General features: G+C 41.5%; 1 long non-coding RNA gene across 1 annotated transcript; it reads right to left on the reverse strand.

Annotated features, from left to right (window-relative positions):
- Nucleotides 1-738: 738 nt before the first annotated feature.
- On the reverse strand, nucleotides 739-3186 carry LOC119290772. Its single transcript, XR_005142049.1, has 2 exons — nucleotides 2589-3186; nucleotides 739-2480 (listed from the first exon to the last, which is right to left on the reverse strand). It is a non-coding gene; the product is annotated as an uncharacterized LOC119290772 (long non-coding RNA).
- Between the last annotated feature and the right edge of the window lie 21794 nt (nucleotides 3187-24980).

Genomic DNA, 24980 nt, shown 5'->3' on the forward strand with positions numbered 1-24980 from the left:
CCATAATAATTCCTAATCAAATAATTTCTCCACCATATAAAATCTAAAATAAGTATTTTAAACTTTCACTTTGAAAGATTAAACTAAAGCATTAGGTATATGCAGCTCACCTAAATTCAACCAGTAGCTTAATTTTGAGTTAAAATAAATAGGATATTTTTTTAGTATTTATAAGAGAGTTCGTGTAGTGCTGGCTGCTACTGATTTACAAGGTGATCATTGATGGGATCAATGTACATATTTGTAGTTAATCTATATTAGCGCCCACACACACATGTACCTAGGGTGTTTCCTCACGGCACCATACCTAGCGGAGGTAGACTTGGACCGCATTGAGGTAGAGCATCGTCGCCATCAAAGATAGATGGCAATCAGAGCGGTGAAATTACATATGCCTGGTAGAAAGACATCCATTGTAGAGTGAAATCTCTTTTTGTTTTTCTCTGATCGTAAAAAACAGTGGGGAATGCTGACAATCACACAAAAAGAGCGAAACCATATTGCATACCTGAGTGTCTGGATGTGACTACGAATTCACAAATCAGGGTGCGTGATCATGTAGGTTCTCGTTTACAAATTAGCATGGTGCGAAAAGCATAACCAGATAATCCTGGAAGTTGGAATTATCCGACCAGTAAGGAGCAGTCATTATTTTGCTACTGGCCTTACCACACATAACTGAAAGTGAAATCGGTATTACTTAAAATGCTGAAAAGAATCTTCTGACAATAGCAGTCATCAAGGAAACATCAACAGCTTGTGCATAACTTGGCTGTTAGCCTTGGCACGAATAGATTAAAAGTGTGATTAGTAAGACAATTACATTATCAAAAACTCAAAGCTTTTACAAAATAATGGTAAAACTGCATACACAAAAGACAACTTACATAACCAAATATACTATCTAATTGACTCGATTTCCTTTGCTTCCACGTCGTGGAAGTAGGGACGGACTCGTACGCATCTAGCCTGTAATCTGCACTTTGCGCAACGCCATTGGCAGCCACACCGGAGCGAACCGCTGTGCGACTTCTCGTCGGCTCTCTTCTTCTATATCCCAGCTCATGACGACTTGTAGAAGGAATGCTACATGTATTTTTCCACAACCTAGAATGGAAAATCTTGGTAGCAAAGGAAAATTTCGAGGAATGAGAAAGACCACATGTCTCTGTCTAAATAGCACAGTTAGTATTACAACAAATAAACCAGCACCAGCTGCCTTAGCTGGACCTTCAAATCAAGACCTAGTTTAATCTGATCGGGCCAAAATAACCAGTCAATTCATGGAACATATAGTCAATTTTCTACAAGGAAACATATAGTTAGATGGTCCACTCAAGGTTGAAGACTGCAGTTTGAAGGGACTGTCGAATCTACATAAATCATGACCACATTTTCTACATTTCCTAACTAAAACAACATTGTCTGACCATTGGCTTAGGCATACTGTAATACAAATTGCAAACTGCTGACAAGTGTTGACCTGTCGTTGGTTTTTGATGACCATATAAATCTACTTGGGTGAAAACAAATCCAGTCATAGTGATAGCTCCAGCCAACAACCAAAAAAGTAGTCTCATTGGTTATAAACATCAAGCAGTCCAAAAAGTTGCGGCTCCAAAGTACTCCCTCCGTTCCTAAATATTTGTCTTTCTAGAGATTTCAACAAGTGACTACATACGGAGCAAAACGAGTGAATCTACACTTCAAAATATGTCTACATACATCCGTATGTGATAGTCATTTGAAATGTCTAGAAAAACAAATATTTAGGAACGGAGGGAGTAGTATTGAACATCATCATAATCAGATATATCCTGACAATACTGAAAATGTACAGCCAGCAACATGAACAAAGATAGCATGCCACACACTTAAATGATGGGGAAGAAACAGGCTGTATTTCTTACAATGTAAAAAATAAGTTATCTCTTCACTGGTGCAAACACATTATTGGCACACTGGGCATAGGAGTCGCTTTGCAGGCTAAAAATACTACATGTGTACCAAAATATAAGATATTTGGTAGGCCTGGTACGGAGGTAACACTATTTTTGTTGGTGATAGCACATAGAGCATAATATAGACAACTAAATGAAGTTAAAAATGGTATGTTTAATCATGTAATATCATGCATGTACACTGAAGAAAGGAGAGTTGTCTTTGATAGAATCATGTAATATCATGTTCAACAAAAAGTTGTAAGAAGACATGTCCTAGTTGGATGGAGATCCAGATAGCTCCCTCTCCAACTGGACGTTGGTGTTTCCAACACATTTTGGATTCATTCAGGCAGCATTCCTCAGTTGTTCATTATTAGTTCAAGTTACAAGACATTTCATGTTAATTAGCTGGAAAAACATTTACCTTAAGGTCTGCATAGCTGGCCTGAACATCCATCATCCCAAGGCTGCGCTATAATAGCTCAACAGTTCTCACTTCTAGAACTGTATGTTCCTTTGAGTAGTTGGATTGTGTAGCTACAGACAAAAAATGAGTATCTAGTGAATGTTAATATATTGTAGGTTTATAACCTAAGGCATTATTGTTATAAAAAATCAATAAAACCGGTGGGAAGGGGAACGCACATGCGAGGTGGGTAGGTGGAGATGAAATGAACAAAACGGCATACATATTTCCCTTCAATAGTAGCCTAAAAGATCACTTGAACTTGTACCCCAAATAGAGAAGACATGAGTATCATACGGAACCCCTAAATCCACATCTATTTTTGTCTAAATCCATAACGTCTATCTTCTACTAAGATCCAAAAGCAACCTTGACTTATCCAAACTGAAATTAGGGGAAATTTTATTTGTCAGATTATGAAAGAAGAAAACAACATTCTTATAATATTAATACTTTGTTAGAGAAGAAAAGAAAGAAGATTAGTGTGCCCCCTGTTATGATCAAGTTATCAGCTAACCACCACTAATATCATAGTTTGAATTTTACTCTGCTCTAACAGTGAGAAAAACTATAACTACAGTAATCAGGAAAATAATTGGCACACCAAATTCCCTCTAAAAGATTTGCACACCAAGAGGGAAGAGCTAAAAACTTGAGACATGAAAAAAATATCAAATCCTATTGAATCATGTTTATGAATTAACTGTACCAATGTATGGCTACATATAAATAGAATAGCTAGAAAGCACAGCAGGTTGTACAGTTCAGAGGTGGAGTGGTCTAGGAACAACCTTGTGGCTGCCACTGCACTGCCAAGGTTGTTTCCACGCTTGCAGCTACCAAGGACGATGTCAAAACAGGAGGTCACCTTAGATTAGGCACCCGTGGCCGCGGTTGCGGATGGACCGCTGCTGTATCTACGGTCCTTCCTGAACACCACAACATCTGCAGCTTTCACCAACATCTATAATTATTTGCAAGAGCATTATAGCACAAATCAAACTGGTTCGTGGTAGTCTCTGAATGAACAAACTAACAGTCAGTTGTTGCATCCACACGAGTACTGCCATCTATCCTTCCAATGCCACATCCACGCACATAGTAAGAAACCTAAATAATTATTTGTGATTGGGACGTTGCTGTTGGAGACGGTTAGCTCAACTAATAGTGAAGGTTCAATTGAACATACCTGGCGGGGGAGGTTGATGTGCCTGCGTGATTGCTCTCCCCATGGTGGCCTGTGAGATTCCAATGAGCTGACCATAGACCTCCCTCTGCACAAACCGATGCGCCTCCCACTGCACTTCACCTTCGGCCTCCCTGCCTAGCCAGCCTCGTCCTCCTCCCTGTCTTCGGCAGCTGTGGGATGGAGAGGTGTTGCGGAGAGTAGTTTGGACGGCTATGGGGGTGGCGATTTGGACGGTGGTGGTGGCGGCGGCAAAGGGCGGCGGCGCGGACGGCGATGGGGGCCGAGTTTGGACGGCTCGGTTTGTTTTTCTTTTCTCTAGCTCGTATCGCTTCAGGTTCAGTTAATATAATATGAGGACTGCGGGCCGAATTACTAAAAAGTGCAGGCATTATTTTGCAAAAACGGCGCGACGGTGAAACCGGAGACCCAATCCGTGCTTTATTATTAGGGAGAGACTAGCACAAATGCTCGTGCGTTGCACCGGGATAAAAATAACAGGGTGCTGATGATAAAAATGATATTCTTTTTGCTTGAGATATATCAATTGTGAGCGACCATGCACATAACAGACTGAAGGGGAAACTTAATTGTCATAGGAATTCTTATGCTTAAAGTACCAATCTATTCACAATGCCAAGTATGAATCAGAAACTTCATTGAAAACTAACAAACTATAATCTCAGTCATTGAAGCAATTGCAATTTATCATAACATCGGAAAGAGTCAAATATAAAAGCTTTTCAGCAAGTCCACATACTCAACTATCCTTTAGTCTTTCACAATTGCTAACACTCACGCAATACTTATGGGTATGAAGTTTTAATCGGACACAAAGAAAAATAGGGGCTTATAGTTTCTCCTCCCAACCTTTTACCTCAAGGGTAATGTCAACAATAATACTTTATGGAAACCTACATCCAATTGGGTATATATATCATGATCTTTCCAACACATAGTGCTTGCCAAAGGATAAAGTGTAAAAAGGAAAGGTGAAGATCACCATGACTCTTGTATAAGGTAGAAGACAATAATAAAAGAGAGGCCCTTCGCAGAGGAAAGCAGAGGTTGTCATATATTTTTAGGGTTAAATGCACAAAATCTTAATGCAAAAGAACGTCACTTTATATTGTCACTTGTGATAGGGACCTTTATTATGCAGTCCGTCGCTTTTATTTCTTCCATATCACAAGCTCGTATGAAGCTTATTTTCTCCACACTAATAGATCATACATATTTAGAGAGCAATTTTTATTGCTTGCAACACTGACAACTTACTTGAAAGATCTTACTCAATCCATAGGTAGGTATGGTGGACTCTCATGGCAAAACTGGGTTTAAGGATATTTGGAAGCACAAGTAGTATCTCTACTTGGTGCAAAGAGTTTGGCTAGCATGAGGGGGAAAGGCAAGCTCAACATATTGGATGATCTATGACAATATACTTTATTTCGGATATAAGAAAACATAAGCCATTAAGTTGTCTTCCTTGTCCGACATCAACCTTTTAGCATGTCATACTTTAATGAGTGCTCATAATCATAAAAGATGTCCAAGATAGTATAATTATATGTGAAAACCTCTCTTTCTTTATTACTTCCTATTAATTGCAACGATGACCAAAACTATGTTTGTCAACTCTCAACAACTTTTATTCATCATACTCTTTATATGTGAAGTCATTACTCTCCGTAAGATCAATATGATCTTTTTATTTGTTTTTGTTCTTTGTTTTATTCCCTCAAGATCATAGCAAGATAGGGAAGCCCTCGACTCAAAACTAATCTTTATTATTTATAGCTCATGGACTCGATTACATAGATAGGGATCAACACAAAAACTCAAAGATAGATCATACTAAACTTTATTCTACTAGATCAAGATATAATCAAAAGGATTGAACTAAGAAAAATGGTAAAGATAGAAGTGTGATGGTGATACAATACTGGGGCACCTCCCCAAGCTTGGCAGTTGCCAAGGGAGAGTGCCCATACCCATGTGTTTATGTCTCTTTCTTCAGAGGTGGTGATGATGTAGGCTTCTTCCTTAATTTGCGCTTGAGGATGGAATTTTTCTCCCTTAGGTCATCGATCTCCAGCTCAAGGCTTAATATCTTTTTTGCATAGTTACTGTTTGTTTCCTGCAAGAGACGAAAAGGGATAAACTCGATCTTGGGTTTCTTTGCTCTATCAGGGAGACTTGACTTTTTAAACTCCACATGCATGTCCCCAGGTTGAGGTAGTGGGACTTCATCTTCATCCGAGCTCATCTCCTCCTTTCCTTTAGGATCATAGTCTTCTTCTTCCTCCATGGTCCAACCATAATGCTCCAAGTCCCCGTAGACCTTGGGGTCTGCAAGGTAATCAGCCGCGTAGCTTTCTCCTTCCGAATCCTGGGACGACATAATGCTCTAATCTGCGGCAGAAACAACTTAAAACACAAAACAGAGGATTTCATCATGGTACGGTGGTTAAAACCTTCGGGAGATTATATAATGAATTTTTACCGACCAAAAGAAGTATTGTGCAAGAAAACGGAGTTCGGATGGCACACGAGGTGCCCACGAGGCAGGGGGTGCGCCCAGGGGGGTAGGGCGCGCCCTCCACCCTCGTGGACACCTCGTTGTCCTTTTCGGACTACTTCTTATTTTCCTATTTTCTTAAATATTCCAAAACAGAGAAAAAATGCTATTAGAACTATTTTGGAGTCGGTTTACTTACCGTACCACATACCTATTCCTTTTTGGAGTCTGAAATGTTCTGGAAAGTGTCCCTTATGTACTCCTCTGGGGTTGCGATGTCAATAACATTGGTTTCAACATTTATGGGATTACCTGAGATATAATGTTTGATTCTTTGACCGTTAACCACCTTCGGATTTGTGCCTTCGAAGTTGTTGATTTTTATGGCACCGGAGCGATAGACCTCCTTGATAACATAAGGACCTTCCCATTTAGATAGGAGTTTTCCTGCAAAAAATCTTAAACGATAGTTGTATAACAAAACATAATCATCTACATTAAACTCACGCTTTTGTATCTTTTTGTCATGCCATCTTTTAACTTTTTCTTTAAATAGTTTGGTATTCTCATAGGCCTGGGTTCTCCATTCATCAAGTGAACTAATGTCAAATAGCCACTTCTCACCGGCAAGTTTGAATCATAATTGAGCTCTTTAATAGCCTAATATGCCTTATGTTCTAGTTCGAGAGGTAAGTGACATGCTTTTCCATAAATCATTTTATACGGAGACATACCCATAGGATTCTTATATGCAGTTCTATAAGCCCATAATGCATCATCAAGTTTCTTGGACCAATTCTTTCTAGATCTATTAATAGTCTTTTGCAAAATTAATTTAAGCTCTCTATTACTCAATTCTACTTGACCACTAGACTGTGGATGGTATGGAGAGCAAGCATTTTACGAAAAGCACCATGAATAAAATGTGAACCACCATCAGTCATTAAATATCTAGGGACTCCAAACCTCGGAAAAATAACTTCTTTAAGCATCTTAATATAGGTGTTATGATCAACACTACTAGTTGGAATAGCTTCTACCCACTTAGTAACGTAATCAACAACAACTAAGATATGTGTATACCCATTAGAGGAAGGAAACAGTCCCATATAATCAAAGCCCCAAACATCAAATGGTTCAATAACAAGTGAATAGTTCATAGGCATTTCTTGACGTCTACTAATATTACCAATTCTTTGATATTTATCACAAGACAAGACAAACTTACGAGCATCTTTGAAGAGACTAGGCCAATAAAAACCGGATTGCAATACCTTATGTGCAGTTCTATCTCCCGCGTGATGTCCTCCATATGCCTCGGAGTGACACTTGCGTAGGATCTGTTCCTGTTCATGCTCAGGTACACAATGTCTAATAACACCATCTACTCCTTTATAAAGGTGTGGGTCATCCCAGAAGTAATGTCTTAAATCATAGAAAAACTTTTTCTTTTGTTGGTATGTGAAACTTGGTGGTATAAATTTAACAACAATGTAATTAGCATAACCAGCATACCATGGAGCAGTATGAGAAGCATTTATGACAGCTAATCGGTCATCAAGAAAGCTATCATCAATAGGTAGTGGGTCATCAAGAACATTCTCTAACCTAGACAAGTTGTCTGCAACGGGGTTCTCAGCTCCTTTTCTATCAATAATATGCAAATCAAATTCTTGTAGCAAGAGAACCCATCTAACAAGTCTAGGTTTAGCATCTTTCTTTTCCATAAGGTATTTAATGGCAGCATGATCAGTGTGGACAGTTACTTTGGAATCAACAATATAAGGTCTGAACTTATCACAAGCAAACACAACTGCTAAAAATTCTTTTTCAGTGGTAGCATAATTTCTCTGGGCACTGTCTAGAGTTTTACTAGCATATTGGATAACATTTAATTTCTTGTCAACTCTTTGTCCTAGAATAGCACCTACAGCATAATCACCAGCATCACACATGATTTCAAAGGGTAAATTCCAATCAGGAGGCTGAACAATAGGCGCAGAAATCAATGCTTTCTTAAGTATTTCAAATGCTTCTACACAATCATCATCAAAGACAAAAGGAACATCTTTTTGTAATAGATTAGTCTGAGGCCTAGAAAGTTTTGAGAAGTCTTTAATGAACCTCCTATAAAAATCGGCATGACCAAGGAAACTTCTTATACCTTTGATGTCCTTGGGACACGGCATCTTTTCAATAGCATCAACTTTAGCTTGATCAACTTCAATACCTCTTTCAGAAATCTTATGCCCTAAGAAAATACCTTCATTAACCATCAAGTGGCACTTCTCCCAATTCAAGACAAGATTAGTTTGTTCACATCTCTGCAAAACTCGATCAAGGTTGCTTAAGCAATCATCAAAAGAAGTTCCATACACGGAAAAATCATCCATGAAAACCTCAACAATCTTTTCGCAAAAGTCAGAGAATATAGCAGTCATACATCTTTGAAAGGTAGCAGGTGCATTACATAAACCAAAAGGCATACATCTATAAGCCAACGTACCGAAAGGGCAAGTAAAAGTGGCATTATCCTGATCCCCTTTTGACACAGGTATTTGAGAGAAACCAGAATAACCATCCAGAAAGGAAAAATGTGTATGTTTGGATAATCTTTCTAGCATTTGATCAATAAAAGGCAGAGGGTAATGATCTTTTCTAGTAGCTTTATTCAATTTGCGGAAATCATTTACCATTATATAACCTGTAATAATTCTTTGTGGGATCAATTCATCTTTATCATTAGGAACAACAGTAATACCTCCCTTCTTAGGGACACAATGGACGGGACTTACCCACTGACTATCAGCAATAAGATAAATTATACCTGCCTCCAGAAGCTTTAGTATTTCATTTCTTACCACTTCTTTCATCTTAGGGTTTAACCGTCGTTGGTGATCAACAACTGGTTTAACGTCTTTCTCCAATTTTATTTTGTGCTGGCATAGAGTGGGGCTAACGCCCTTAAGATCATCAAGAGTATATCCAATAGCAGCACTGTGCTTCTTCAGAGTTTTCAATAATTTCTCTTCTTCCTGCTCTGAAAGGTTAGCACTAATAATAATAGGATATATCTTCTTTTCATCAAGATAAGCATATTTGAGAGTATCAGGTAAATGTTTAAGCTCAAACACGGGATCATACTTGGGTGGAGGGGGATCCCCTAGGATTTCAACAGGCAAGTTGTGTTTCAATATGGGTCCCTGTTTAAAGAATACTTCATATATTTCCCTTCTTTCATTCATGAACATATCATTTTCATGGTCTAGCAAATATTGTTCTAAAAGATCATTAGGAGGCACGACAATAGAAGCAAGACCAATAATTTCATCTTTACTAGGCAATTCTTTATCATGGAATTGTCTACGGAATTTAGCAAAATTAAAACCATGAGACATATCCCCTAAACCAACAATAACAATATCTTTTTCGCAGTCTATCTTGGCATTAACAATATTCAAGAAGAGTCTACGAAATATAATGGGACAAAAGTCATCTTGTGCGGAACCAAGAACAAGAAAATCAGTAGGATATTTAACTTTCCCACACAAGACTTCAGCATCTCTAGCAATCCCAATTGTTGAAATAGTATATCTATTGGCAAGTTTAATAGTAACATAAATACCTTCTATTCCGGCAGGTGCAATAACATGCATAATTTCTTTGTATAAGGAATGAGGTATTGCACTAACACTAGCACCCATATCACATAAGCCATGATAACAATGATCTCCTATTTTAACAGAAACAACAGGCATGCCAACAACAAGTCTATATTTATTTTTAGTATCGGGTCTAGCAATTCTAGCAGCTTCATCACAGAAGTATATAACATGCCCATCAATATTATCGACCAAGAGATCCTTAACCATAGGAATACTAGGTTCAACTTTAATTTGCTCAGGGGGTGTGGGTGTTCTAGCATTACTCTTACGAACCACAGCTGAAGCTTTAGCATGATCCTTTATTCTAACAGGGAAAGGTGGTTTCTCAATATAAGCAGTAGGAACAATAGGATCAACATTATAAGTGATAGTCTTTTCTTCAACTTTAATAGGTTCTATTAATTTTACTTCAATGGAAGGATGATATTTAAACCACTTCTCTTTAGGGAGATCAACGTGAGTAGAAAATGATTCAAAAAAAGAAGCCACTATCTTAGAGTCAAGTCCATATTTAGTGCTAAATTCACGAAAAGCATTGGTATCCATAAAAGATTTAACATAATCAATCTGAGGTGTTATACCCGAATCCTTACCTTCACCGAGTTCCCAATCTTCAGAGTTGTGTTTAATTCTTTCCAATAAATCCCATCTGAATTCAATAGTATTCATCATAAAAGAACCAGTACAAGAAGTATCGAGCATGGAGCGATTATTGAGAGAAAGCCGAGCATAAAAATCTTGAATAATAATTTCTCTTGAGAGCTCATGATTGGGGCATGAATATAACATTGACTTAAGACTCCCCCAAGCTTGAGCGATAGTTTCTCCTTCGCGAGGCCAAAAATTATATATATAATTGCGATCATGATGAACCAGATGCATAGGATAAAACTTCTGATGAAATTCCAATTTCAATCGGTTGTAGTTCCATGATCCAATATCATCACATAGCCTAAACCATGTCAATGCCTTTCCCTTCAAAGATAAAGGTAAGATGTTCTTCTTGATAGCATCCTTGGGCATACCTGCAAGCTTAAATAATCCACAAACTTCATCCACATAGATTAGGTGCATATCGAGATGTAATGTTCCATCTCCGGTAAAAGGATTAGCTAGCAGTTTCTCTATCATACCCGAAGGAATTTCAAAGTAAACATTTTCAGTAAGTTCATTAGGTTGAGGTGCAACTCTTTGCTCTACTGGTCGGGGTGAAGATACCCCGAACAAGCCCCTCAAAGGATTATTTTCCATAGTAACAAGTGATAGTAAATTTCAACACACTATATAAATTTTTCCTTACCAAATTCCACCTACCAAAGGCGCTTCACTCCCCGGCAACAGCGCCAGAAAAGAGTCTTGATGACCCACAAGTATAAGAGATCTATCATAGTCCTTTTGATAAGTAAAAGTGTCGAACCCAATGAGGAGTAGAAGGAAATGACAAGCAGTTTTCAGTAAGGTATTCTCTGCAAGCACTGAAATTATCGGTAACAGATAGTTTTGTGATAAGGTAATTCGTAACGGGTAACAAGTAACAAAAGTAAAAAAGGTGCAATAAGGTGGCCCAATCCTTTTTGTAGCAAAGGACAAGCCTGGACAAACTCTTATATAAAGGAAAGCACTCCCGAGGACACATGGGAATTATCGTCAAGCTAGTTTTCATCATGCTCATATGATTCACGTTCATTACTTTGATAATTTGATATGTGGGTGGACCGGTGCTTGGGTACTGAACTTCCTTGGACAAGCATCCCACTTATGATTAACCCCTCTTGCAAGCATCCACAACTATGAAATAAGAATTAAGGTAAACCTAACCATAACATGAAACATATGGATCCAAATCAGCCCCTTACGAAGCAATGCATAAACTAGGGTTTAAGCTTCTGTCACTCTAGCAACCCATCATCTACTTATTACTTCCCAATACCTTCCTCTAGGCACAAACAATGGTGAAGTGTCATGTAGTTGACGTTCACATAGCACCACTAGAGGAAAGACAACATACATCTCATCGAAATATCGAACGAATACCAAATTCACATGACTGCTTATAACAAGACTTCTCCCATGTCCTCAGGAACAAACGTAATGAAGGAAATATGCCCTAGAGGCAATAATAAAGTTATTATTTATTTTCTCATATCATGATAAATGTTTATTATTCATGCTAGAATTGTATTAACCGGAAACATGATACATGTGTGAATACATAGACAAACATATAGTCACTAGTATGCCTCTACTTGACTAGCTCATTAATCAAAGATGGTTATGTTTCCTAACCATAGACATGTGTTGTCATTTGATTAATGGGATCACATCATTAGGATAATGATGTGATTGACATGACCCATCCCGTTAGCTTAGCACATGATCGTTTAGTATTCTGCTATTGCTTTCTTCATGACTTATACATGTTCCTGTAACTATGAGAATTATGCAACTCCCGTTTACCGGAGGAACACTTTGGGTACTACCAAATGTCACAACGTAACTGGGTGATTATAAAGGAGTACTACAGGTGTCTCCGAAGGTACATGTTGAGTTGGCGTATTTCGAGATTAGGTTTTGTCACTCCGATTGTCGGAGAGGTATCTCTGGGCCCTCTCGGTAATACTCATCACTTAAGCCTTGCAAGCATTATAACTAATGAGTTAGTTATGAGAAGACGTATTACAGAACGAGTAAAGAGACTTACCGGTAACGAGATTGAACTAGGTATTGGATACCGACGATCAAATCTCGGGCAAGTAACATACCGATGACAAAGGGAACAACGTATGTTGTTATGCGGTTTGACCGATAAAGATCTTCGTAGAATATGTAGGAACCAATATGGGCATCCAAGTCCCGCTATTGGTTATTGACCGAGAATGGTTTTAGGTCATGTCTACATAGTTCTCGAACCCGTAGGGTCCGCACACTTAACGTTTCGATGACAGTTTTATTATGAGTTTATAAGTTTTGATGTACCGAAGTTTGTTCGGAGTCCCGGATGTGATCACGGACATGACGAGGAGTCTCGGAATGGTCGAGACATAAAGATTGATATATTGGAAGCCTATGTTTGGACATCGGAATAGTTCCGGGTGAAATCGGCATTTTACCGGAGTACCGGGAGGTTACCGGAACCCCCCGCGGGGTTAATGGGCCTACATGGGCCACGAGGGAGAAGAGGGAAGGAGCCAGGAGGGGACCGCGTGCCCCTCCCCCTCCTAGTCCGAATAGGACAAGGGAAGGGGGGCGGCGCCCCCCCCTTTCCTTCCCCTCTTCCTCCTCTTTCCCCCCTTCTCCTACTCCTACTTGGAAAGAGGGAGTCCTACTCCCGATGGGAGTAGGACTCCCCCCCTTGGCGCGCCCTCTAGGCCGGCCGCCTCCTCCCCCCTGGCTCCTTTATATACGAGGGCGGGTGGGCACCCCAAAGACACACAAGTTGATCTACGGATCGTTCCTTAGGCGTGTGCGGTGCCCCCTTCCACCATATTCCACCTCGGTCATATCGTCGCGGAGTTTAGGCGAAGCCCTGCGCCGGTAGAACATCATCATCGTCACCACGCCGTCGTGCTGACGGAACTCATCTCCGGAGCCTTTGCTGGATCGGAGGGCCGGAGATCGTCATCGAGCTGAACGTGTGCTGAACTCGGAGTCCCCGTACGTTCGGTGCTTGGATCGGTCGGATCGTGAAGACGTACGACTACATCAACCGCGTTGTGCTAACGCTTCCGCTTATGGTCTACGAGGGTACGTGGACGAACACTCTCCCCTCTCATTGCTATATCATCACCATGATCTTGCGTGTGCGTAGGAATTTTTTTGAAATTACTACGTTACCCATCAGTGGCATCCGAGCCTAGGTTTTATGCGTTGATGTTATATGCACGAGTAGAACACAAGTGAGTTGTGGGCGATACAAGTCATACTGCTTACCAGCATGTCATACATTGGTTCGTCGGTATTGTGAGATGAAGCGGCCCGGACCGACATTACGCGTATGCTTACGCGAGACTGGTTTCACCGTTACGAGCACTCGTGCTTAAAGGTGACAGGCGGGTGTCTGTCTCTCTCACTTTAGCTGAATCGAGTGTGGCTATGCCTGGTCCTTGCGAAGGTTAAAACAGTACCAACTTGACGAACTATCGTTGTGGTTTTTTGATGCGTAGGTAAGAACAGTTCTTGCTAAGCCCGTAGCAGCCACGTAAAATTTGCAACAACAAAGTAGAGGACGTCTAACTTGTTTTTGCAGGGCATGTTGTGATGTGATATGGTCAAGACGTGATGCTATATTTTATTGTATGAGATGATCATGTTTTCTAACCGAAGTTATCGGCAACTGGCAGGAGCCATATGGTTGTCGCTTTATTGTATGAAATGCAAACGCCCTATAATTGCTTTACTTTATCACTAAGCGGTAGCGATAGTCGTAGAAGCAATAGATGGCGTAACGACAACGATGCTACGATGGAATCAAGGTGTCGCGCCGGTGACGATGGTGATCATGACGGTGCTTCGAAGATGGAGATCACAAGCACAAGATGATGATGGCCATATCATATCACTTATATTGATTGCATGTGATGTTTATCCTTTATGCATCTTATCTTGCTTTGATTGACGGTAGCATTTTAAGATGATCTCTCACTAATTATCAAGAAGTGTTCTCCCCGAGTATGCACCGTTGCGAAAGTTCTTCGTGATGTGACACCACGTGATGATCGGGTGTGATAGGCTCTACGTTCAAATACAACGGGTGCAAAACAGTTGCACACGCGGAATACTCAGGTTATACTTGACGAGCCTAGCATATACAGATATGGCCTCGGAACACGGAGACCGAAAGGTCGAGCGTGAATCATATAGTAGATATGATCAACATAGCGATGTTCACCATTGAAACTACTCCATCTCACGTGATGATCGGACATGGTTTGGTTGATTTGGATCACGTGATCACTTAGATGACTAGAGAGATGTCTGTCTAAGTGGGAGTTCTTAAGTAATATGATTAATTGAACTTAAATTTATCATGAACTTAGTACCTGATAGTATCTTGCTTGTCTATGTTTGTTTGTAGATAGATGGCTCGTGCTGTTGTTCCGTTGAATTTTAATGCGTTCCTTGAGAAAGCAAAGTTGAAAGATGATGGTAGCAATTACACGGACTGGGTCTGTAACCTGAGGATTATCCTCATTGCTACACAGAAAAGTTACGTCCTGGAAGCACCGCTGGGTGCCAGGCCTGCTGCTGATGCAACTGACAACGTAAGAACGTCTGGCAGAGCAAAGCTGATGACTACTCTATAGTTCAGTGTGCCATGCTTTACGGCTTAGAACCGGGCCTTCAACGACGTTTTGAACGTCATGGAGCATATGAGATGTTCCAGGAGTTGAAGTTAATATTTCAAGCAAATGCCCGGATTGAGAGATATGAAGTCTCCAATAAGTTCTATAGCTGCAAGATGGAGGAGAATAGTTCTGTCAGTGAACACATACTCAAAATGTCTGGGTATAATAATCACTTGATTCAACCGGGAGTTAATCTTCCTGATGATAGTGTCATTGACAGAATTCTCCAATCACTGCCACCAAGCTACAAGAGCTTCGTGATGAACTATAATATGCAAGGGATGAACAAGACTATTCCCGAGCTCTTCGCAATGCTGAAAGCCGCGGAGGTAGAAATCAAGAAGGAGCATCAAGTGTTGATGGTTAACAAGACCACTAGTTTCAAGAAAAAGGGCAAAGGGAAGAAGAAGGGGAACTTCAAAAAGAACGGCAAGCAAGTTGCTGCTCAAGAGAAGAAACCCAAGTCTGGACCTAAGCCTGAAACTGAGTGCTTCTACTGCAAGCAGACTAGACACTGGAAGCGGAACTGCCCCAAGTATTTGGCGGATAAGAAGGATGGCAAAGTGAACAAAGGTATATGTGATATACATGTTATTGATGTGTACCTTACTAATGCTCGCAGTAGCACCTGGGTATTTGATACCGGTTCTGTTGCTAATATTTGCAACTCGAAACAGGGACAACGGATTAAGCGAAGATTAGCTAAGGACGAGGTGACGATGCACGTGGGAAATGGTTCCAAAGTCGATGTGATCGCGGTCGGCACGCTACCTCTACATCTACCATCGGGATTAGTATTAGACCTAAATAATTGTTATTTGGTGCCAGCGTTGAGCATGAACATTATATCTGGATCTTGTTTGATGCGAGACGGTTATTCATTTAAATCAGAGAATAATGGTTGTTCTATTTATATGAGTAATATCTTTTATGGTCATGCACCCTTGAAGAGTGGTCTATTTTTATTGAATCTCGATAGTAGTGATACACATATTCATAGTGTTGAAACCAAAAGATGCAGAGTTGATAATGATAGTGCAACTTATTTGTGGCACTGCCGTTTAGGTCATATCGGTGTAAAGCGCATGAAGAAACTCCATACTGATGGGCTTTTGGAATCACTTGATTATGAATCACTTGGTACTTGCGAACCGTGCCTTATGGGCGAAATGACTAAAACGCCGTTCTCCGGTACTATGGAGAGAGCAACAGATTTGTTGGAAATCATACATACAGATGTATGTGGTCCAATGAATGTTGAGGCTCGTGGCGGATATCGTTATTTTCTCACCTTCACAGATGATCTAAGCAGATATGGGTATATCTACTTAATGAAACACAAGTCTGAAACATTTGAAAAGTTCAAAGAATTTCAGAGTGAAGTGGAAAATCATCGTAACAAGAAAATAAAGTTTCTACAATCTGATCGTGGAGGAGAATATTTGAGTTACGAGTTTGGTCTGCACTTGAAACAATGCGGGATAGTCTCGCAACTCACGCCACCTGGAACACCACAACGAAATGGTGTGTCCGAACGTCATAATCGTACTTTACTTGATATGGTATGATCTATGATGTCTCTTACTGATTTACCGCTATCGTTTTGGGGTTATGCTTTAGAGACGGCCGCATTCACGTTAAATAGGGCACCATCAAAATCCGTTGAGACGACGCCTTATGAACTGTGGTTTGGCAAGAAACCAAAGTTGTCGTTTCTTAAAGTTTGGGGCTGCGATGCTTATGTGAAGAAACTTCAACCAGATAAGCTCGAACCCAAATCGGAGAAATGTGTCTTCATAGGATACCCAAAGGAGACTATTGGGTACACCTTCTATCACAGATCTGAGGGCAAGATTTTCGTTGCTAAATTCGGATCCTTTCTAGAGAAGGAGTTTCTCTCGAAAGAAGTGAGTGGGAGGAAAGTAGAACTTGATGAGATAACTGTGTCTACTCCCTTATTGGAAAGTAGTTCATCACAAGAACCGGTTCCTGTGACAACTACACCAATCAGTGAGGAAGCTAATGATATTGATCATGAAACTTCAGATCAAGTTTCTACAGAACTTCGTAGGTCTACCGGAGTAAGATCCGCACCAGAGTGGTACGGTAATCCTATTCTGGAAGTCATGTTACTTGACCATGATGAACCTATGAACTATGAGGAAGCGATGATGAGCCCAGATTCCGCAAAATGGCTAGAGGCCATGAAATCTGAGATGGGATCCATGTATGAAAACAAAGTATGGACTTTGGTTGACTTGCCTGATGATCGGCAAGCTATTGAGAATAAATGGATTTTTAAGAAGAAGACTGACGCTGATGGTAATGTAACTATCTATAAAGCTCGACTTGTTGCGAAAGGTTTTTGACAAGTTCAAGGGGTTGACTACGATGAGACTTTCTCACCCGTAGCGATGCTTAAGTCTGTCCGAATCATGTTAGCCACTGCTGCATTTCATGATTATGAAATTTGGCAAATGGATGTCAAGACTGCATTCTTGAATGGATTTCTAGAAGAAGAGTTGTATATGATGCAGCCGGAAGGTTTTGTTGATCCAAAAGGTGCTAACAAAGTGTGCAAGCTCCAGTGTTCCATTTATGGACTAGTGCAAGCATCTCGGAGTTGGAATAAACGCTTTGATAGTGTGATCAAAGCATATGGTTTTATACAGACTTTTGGAGAAGCCTGTATTTACAAGAAAGTGAGTGGGAGCTTTGTAGCATTTCTAGTTTTATATGTAGATGACATATTGTTAATTGGAAATGATATAGAATTTCTGGATAGCATAAAGGGATAGTTGAATAAAAGTTTTTCAATGAAAGACCTCGGTGAAGCTGCTTATATATTAGGCATCAAGATCTATAGAGATAGATCAAGACGCTTAATAGGACTTTCACAAAGCACTTACCTTGACAAAATTTTGAAAAAGTTCAAAATGGATCAGGCAAAGAAAGGATTCTTGCCTGTGCTACAAGGTGTGAAGTTGAGTCAAACTCAATGCCCGACCACAGTAGAAGATAGAGAGAAAATGAAAGATGTTCCCTATGCTTCAGCCATAGGCTCTATCATGTATGCAATGCTGTGTACCAGACCTGACGTATGCTTAGCAATAAGCTTGGCAGGAAGGTACCAAAGTAATCCAGGAGTGGATCACTGGACAGCGGTCAAGAACATCCTGAAATACCTGAAAAGGACTAAGGATATGTTTCTCGTATATGGAGGTGACAAAGAGCTAGTCGTAAAAGGTTACGTCGATGCAAGCTTTGACACTGATCTAGACGATTCTAAATCGCAAACCGGATACGTGTTTATATTAAACGGTGGAGCTGTAAGTTGGTGCAGTTCTAAACAAAGCGTCGTGGCAGGATCTACATGTGAAGCGGAGTACATAGCTGCTTCTGAAGCAGCGAATGAAGGAGTCTGGATGAAGGAGTTCATTTCCGATCTAGGTGTCATACCTAGTGCATCGGGACCAATGAAGATCTTCTGTGACAATACTGGTGCAATTGCCTTGGCAAAGGAATCCAGATTTCACAAGAGGACCAAGCACATCAAGAGACGCTTCAATTCCATTCGGGACCAAGTCCAAGTGGGAGACAAAGAGATTTGAAAGATACATACGGATCTGAATGTTGCAGACCCGTTGACTAAGCCTCTCTCACGAGCAAAACATGATCAGCACCAAGACTCCATGGGTGTTAGAATCATTACTATGTAATCAAGATTATTTACTCTAGTGCAAGTGGGAGACAGAAGGAAATATGCCCTAGAGGCAATAATAAAGTTATTATTTATTTCCTCATATCATGATAAATGTTTATTATTCATGCTAGAATTGTATTAACCGAAAACATGATACATGTGTGAATACATAGACAAACATATAGTCACTAGTATGCCTCTACTTGACTAGCTCATTAATCAAAGATGGTTTTGTTTCCTAACCATAGACATGTGTTGTCATTTGATTAGTGGGATCACATCATTAGAAGAATCATGTGATTGACATGACCCATTCCGTTAGCCTAGCAGTTGATCGTTTAGTATACTGCTATTGCTTTCTTCATGACTTATACATGTTCCTGTAACTATGAGAATTATGCAACTCCCGTTTACTGGAGGAACACTTTGGGTACTACCAAACGTCACAACGTAACTGGGTGATTATAAAGGAGTACTACAGGTGTCTCCGAAGGTACATGTTGAGTTGGCGTATTTCGAGATTAGGTTTTGTCACTCCGATTGTCGGAGAGGTATCTCTGGGCCCTCTCGGTAATACTCATCACTTAAGCCTTGCAAGCATTATAACTAATGAGTTAGTTATGAGAAGACGTATTACAGAACGAGTAAAGAGACTTACCGGTAACGAGATTGAACTAGGTATTGGATACCGACGATCAAATCTCGGGCAAGTAACATACCGATGACAAAGGGAACAACGTATGTTGTTATGCGGTTTGACCGATAAAGATCTTCGTAGAATATGTAGGAACCAATATGGGCATCTAGGTCCCGCTATTGTTTATTGACCGAGAATGGTTTTAGGTCATGTCTACATAGTTCTCGAACCCGTAGGGTCCGCACGCTTAACGTTTCGATGACAGTTTTATTATGAGTTTATAAGTTTTGATGTACCGAAGTTTGTTCGGAGTCCCGAATGTGATCACGGACATGACGAGGAGTCTCGGAATGGTCGAGACATAAAGATTGATATATTGGAAGCCTATGTTTGGACATCGGAATAGTTCCGGGTGAAATCGACATTTTACCGGAGTACCGGGAGGTTACCGGAACCCCCGGGGGGTTAATGGGCCTACATGGGCCACGAGGGAGAAGAGGGAAGGAGCCAGGAGGGGGCCGCGCGCCCCTCCCCCTCCTAGTCCGAATAGGACAAGGGAAGGGGGGCGGCGCCCCCCCTTTCCTTCCCCTCTTCCTCCTCTTCCCCCCCTTCTCCTACTCCTACTTGGAAAGAGGGAGTCCTACTCCCGGTGGGAGTAGGACTCCCCCCCTTGGCGCGCCCTCTAGGCCGGCCGCCTCCTCCCCCCTGGCTCCTTTATATACGGGGGCGGGTGGGCACCCCAAAGACACACAAGTTGATCTACGGATCGTTCCTTAGCCGTGTGCGGTGCCCCCTTCCACCATATTCCACCTCGGTCATATCGTCGCAGAGTTTAGGCGAAGCCCTGCGCCGGTAGAACATCATCATCATCACCACACCGTCGTGCTGATGGAACTCATCTCCGGAGCCTTTGCTGGATCGGAGGGTCGGAGCTCGTCATCGAGCTGAACGTGTGCTGAACTCGGAGGCCCCGTACGTTCGGTGCTTGGATCAGTCAGATCATGAAGACGTACGAATACATCAACCGCGTTGTGCTAACGCTTCCGCTTACGGTCTACGAGGGTACGTGGATGAACACTCTCCCCTCTCGTTGCTATATCATCACCATGATCTTGCGTGTGCGTAGGAAATTTTTTGAAATTACTACGTTACCCATCACGTAACTACTCACAAATTGTTCATGTTAATAATCGGAGGGGTATTAATATGCATAAAGGATATGAACATATGATCTTCCATCGAATAAACCAACTAGCATCAACTATAAGGAGTAATCAACACTACTAGCAACCCACATGTACCAATCTGAGGTTTTGAGACAAAGATCGGATACAAGAGATGAACTAGGGTTTGAGAGGAGATGGTGTTGGTGAAGATGTTGATGGAGATTGACCCCCTCCTCATGAGAGGATCGATGGTGATGACGATGGTGACGATTTCCCCCTCCCGGAGGGATGTTTCCCCGGCGGAACAGCTCTGCTGGAGCCCTAGATTGGTTCCGCCAAGGTTCCGCCTCGAGACGGCGGTGCTTCATCCCGCAAGCTTCCTTATGATTTTTTCCAAGGCAAAAGACACCTTATACCAGAAGATGGGCATCGGGGGGCTTCCAGGTGGCCCACGAGGCAGGGGGGCGCCCCCAGGGGGGTAGGGCGCGCCCCCACCCTCGTGGACACTGGATGGCCCCCCTCTGGTGCTTTCTTTGCCCAATATTTTTAATATATTCCAAAACTGACTTTCATAGAGTTTCAGGACTTTTGGAGTTGTGCAGAATAGGTCTCTAATATTTTGCTCCTTTTCCAGCCCAGAATCCAACTGCCGGCATTCTCCCTCTTCATGTAAACCTTGTAAAATAAGAGAGAAAAGGCATAAGTATTGTGACATAATGTGTAGTAACACCCCGTATTGCAATAAATATCGATATAAAAGCATGATGCCAAATGGACGTATTAAAGTGTCCACTTCCATGACGATAAATGGCGCGTCATGGAAGTGTTTTCGTCAAGGGTAACCAACACGTGCCATCCACCGTAACGGGTCACCGTTAAGCTATCGGGTTCCGGTTTTGATCCGATAACCCGTCAACAACCCGGATCAATGGGGATTTTCCACGTGTAAAATTCTGATTCGCGGGAGGATCCACGTGTCAGCTCAGCCTTGGGACAGATGTCATCCAGCCAATGGATGGGACGCGCCTATGATAAGTTGACATGTGGCTCGGCCCAACAGTGGCCCATTTAGGTTAAAAGGCCGGGCCTGTCAAAATAAGCGGGCCGGCCCATTAGCGGCCTACTTGCGTCACGCCCATTCACAACCACGTCCCATACGAGTTACACATAATCAGCCCATCAAAGGGCCATTTTAGATTTGATAATTTCCAGCCCATCGTTAGTTCCAGCCCATTAACGGCCACTACGTCTTTGGGCTCAATTACGGCCCGACCTTCTTTCGGCCTGTTAGTAGCCCATTATAGATATGGACAAATATGCCGCCGGTATGTCTTTCGGCCTTTTCTTGGCCCATTCCGTAGTTGGGACAACTGTCGGTGTCAAAACCGGCGGATCTCGGGTAGGGGGCCCAAACTGTGCGTCTAAGGCTAATGGTAACAGGAAGCAGGGGACACAATGTTTTACCCAGGTTCGGGCCCTCTCGACGGAGGTAATACCCTACTTCCTGCTTGATTGATCTTGATGATATGAGTATTACAAGAGTTGATGTCACGCCCAATATGCAATACTATCCCAAAGAGACCCGAAGGTCCCACCAAGGATAGAACTGCATATTGATACGCTTTTGCAAGGTGGATATCATTACATCAACATTACATAATAGATGGGGATACATATAAGAGGCATACAATGCCACACGAATACAACATCATCTTACCTAAGAGCACCATCTGACTACGGATGAAACACAAACAGAAACTCAAAGGACATCCACCCTGCTAGCCTAGGCTGCCGACATGGAACCTATCCCCTGATCGAAGAAGAAGCAGAAGAAGAACTCCAAAACAAGCAAACATCGCTCTCGCGTCATGATCATCGCATAACCTGTACCTGCAACTGTGGTTGTAGTAATCTGTGAGCCACGAGGACTCAGCAATCCCATTACCATGGGTATCAAGCCTAGCAAAGCTTAATGGGTAAGGAAGGGGTAAAGTGGTGAGGTTGCAGCAGCGACTAAGCATGATATGGTGGCTAACATATGCAAATAAGAGCGAGAAGAGAAGCAAATGGAACGGTCGTGAAGCTAGCAATGATCAAGAAGTGATCCTGAACTCCTTCTTACGTCAACCATAACCCAAAACCGTGTTCACTTCCCGGACTCCGCCGAGAAGAGACCATCACGGCTACACACGCGGTTGATGCGTTTTAATTCGGATTTGGTGTCAAGTTATCTACAACTGGACATTAACAAATTCCCATCTGCCACATAACCGCGGGCATGACTCTCGAAAGTTTATACCCTGCAGGGGTGTCCCAACTTAGCCCATGATAAGCTCTCGCGATCAACGAAGGATATTCCTTCTCCCAGGAAGACCCGATCAGTCTCGGAATCCCGGTTACAAGACATTTCGACAATGGTAAAACAAGACCAGCAAGACCACCCGATGCGCCGACATCCCGATAGGAGCTGCACATATCTCGTTCTCAGGGAAACACCGGATGAGCAATCCGTACAACTAAAACCAGACCTCAAGTTTCCCTGAGGGGGCGCTGCAAAGGGCTCTAGTTCGGACCAGCACTTAGAGAAGCACTGGCCCGGGGGGGGGGGGCTAAAATAAAGATGACCCTTGTGTTAATTACTCCCAAGGGAAAGGTATAGGTGGTAGGCAAATGGTAAAACCAACGTTGGGCCTTGGTGGAGGAGTTTTATTCAACGCGAACAGTCAAGGGGGTCCCATAAATCACCCAACCGCGTTAGGGACACAAAATCCGGGAACATAATACCGATATGACGGAAACTAGGGCGACAACAGTGGAACAAAACACCAGGCATAAGGCCGAGCCTTCCACCCTTTACCAAATATATAGATGCATTAATAATATAAGAGATATTGTGATATCCCAACATAATCATGTCCACCATGGAGCAATCTTCAACTTCACCTACAACTAACAACACTATAAGAGGGGCTGAGCAAAGCGGTAACATAGCCAAGCAACGGTTTGCTAGGAAGGGTGAAAAAGGTTAGAGACTGACATGGCAATTTGGGAGGCTTGAGGAACAAGAGATAGGTAGCACAGCATAGGGATAGAATGAAGCAACTAGCATAGCAATGATAGTAATGAGATCCAAGGTGACGGTCATCTTGCCTGAAATCTCGCAAAGAAGAAGAACGAGTCCATGAAGGAGATGAAGCCACGAAGACGAATCAAGCGTAGTCGAACGAATCCTCACGATCGCAACGAAACGGGAACTATCGAGAAGAAGCACACAACATGGTAAACACACCAGACATGAACAAGACATGATGCTCAACCAAGTATGATGCATGACAATGCTACATGAAGCTACTCATGGCGAGAGATGATGCATACAAGAACAACACATCAAATCAAGTTTAAATGAGGCCGGAAACAACATATAACAATTCCTGTAAGTTCTCATATGCAAATTTCGAAATTGGGCCAGATCTGAATAAACCTTATGTTCAAGTTGTTAAACAAAAAGTTAAAGAGCATCAAGAGGATAATATGAAAGTTCATAGTCGAGTGACATATAAAGTTCATCTAGTTCGAAGCTACGACCTAGAAGATATGAGCAAAACAAGTTAAACATGTCATTGATGCAAAAGGCTTTGAAACATCAAGCAAACACTCTCAAAACAAGGATGCAACATGATAATATGAAACTTCATGCAAAATCAAGCAAGTTTCATATAGAGCACACTCAAAACGGAGCAACGGTTCAACACATACACACTATACAAGTTTAAAGGACAAGCTGTCCAAAATAGCAACTAGGCTTTTTGCAATCATCAAAACAACATGCTACAACATCTCAACATAAGAACAAAAGGCATGGGCATGAAGTATAGGTAAAGCATGACAAAACATGAAGACTGAGCTATCTCCAGAAAACATTATAACATGCTCAAAAGGACATGGCAAGATTGCAAATAATAAAAATTTCAGGCTTAGCAGAAATAACATCAGGTTGCAATATTTAGAGCTATCAAACAACATGCTATAGGAACTTAACATGGAAAACAAAGGCATGGCATGCTAATAATAAAGACAAAGAACAAAACTACCTTACTGAACTAATTCCAAAGATCAACAGAAAAGATGGTAGCATCTATGCAAACATGGCAAAAGATATGACAGATTCAGACATGGCAGGAACACCAATAAGTAGGCATGTTGGTGAGCTTGTACCACTCACCACAGAGAAATAAATGGCATGAAAAGGTGACCAACAATAAGATGGAATATTTATGAAGCTAAAATGGCAAGAACAAGTTCATAGCATGCATGGATCACTAGCAAAGCTCATGGAAAAACTGAACTT

Source organism: Triticum dicoccoides, chromosome 4B (genome assembly GCF_002162155.2).
Source record: "Triticum dicoccoides isolate Atlit2015 ecotype Zavitan chromosome 4B, WEW_v2.0, whole genome shotgun sequence".
Classification (NCBI taxonomy): Eukaryota; Viridiplantae; Streptophyta; class Magnoliopsida; order Poales; family Poaceae; genus Triticum; species Triticum dicoccoides.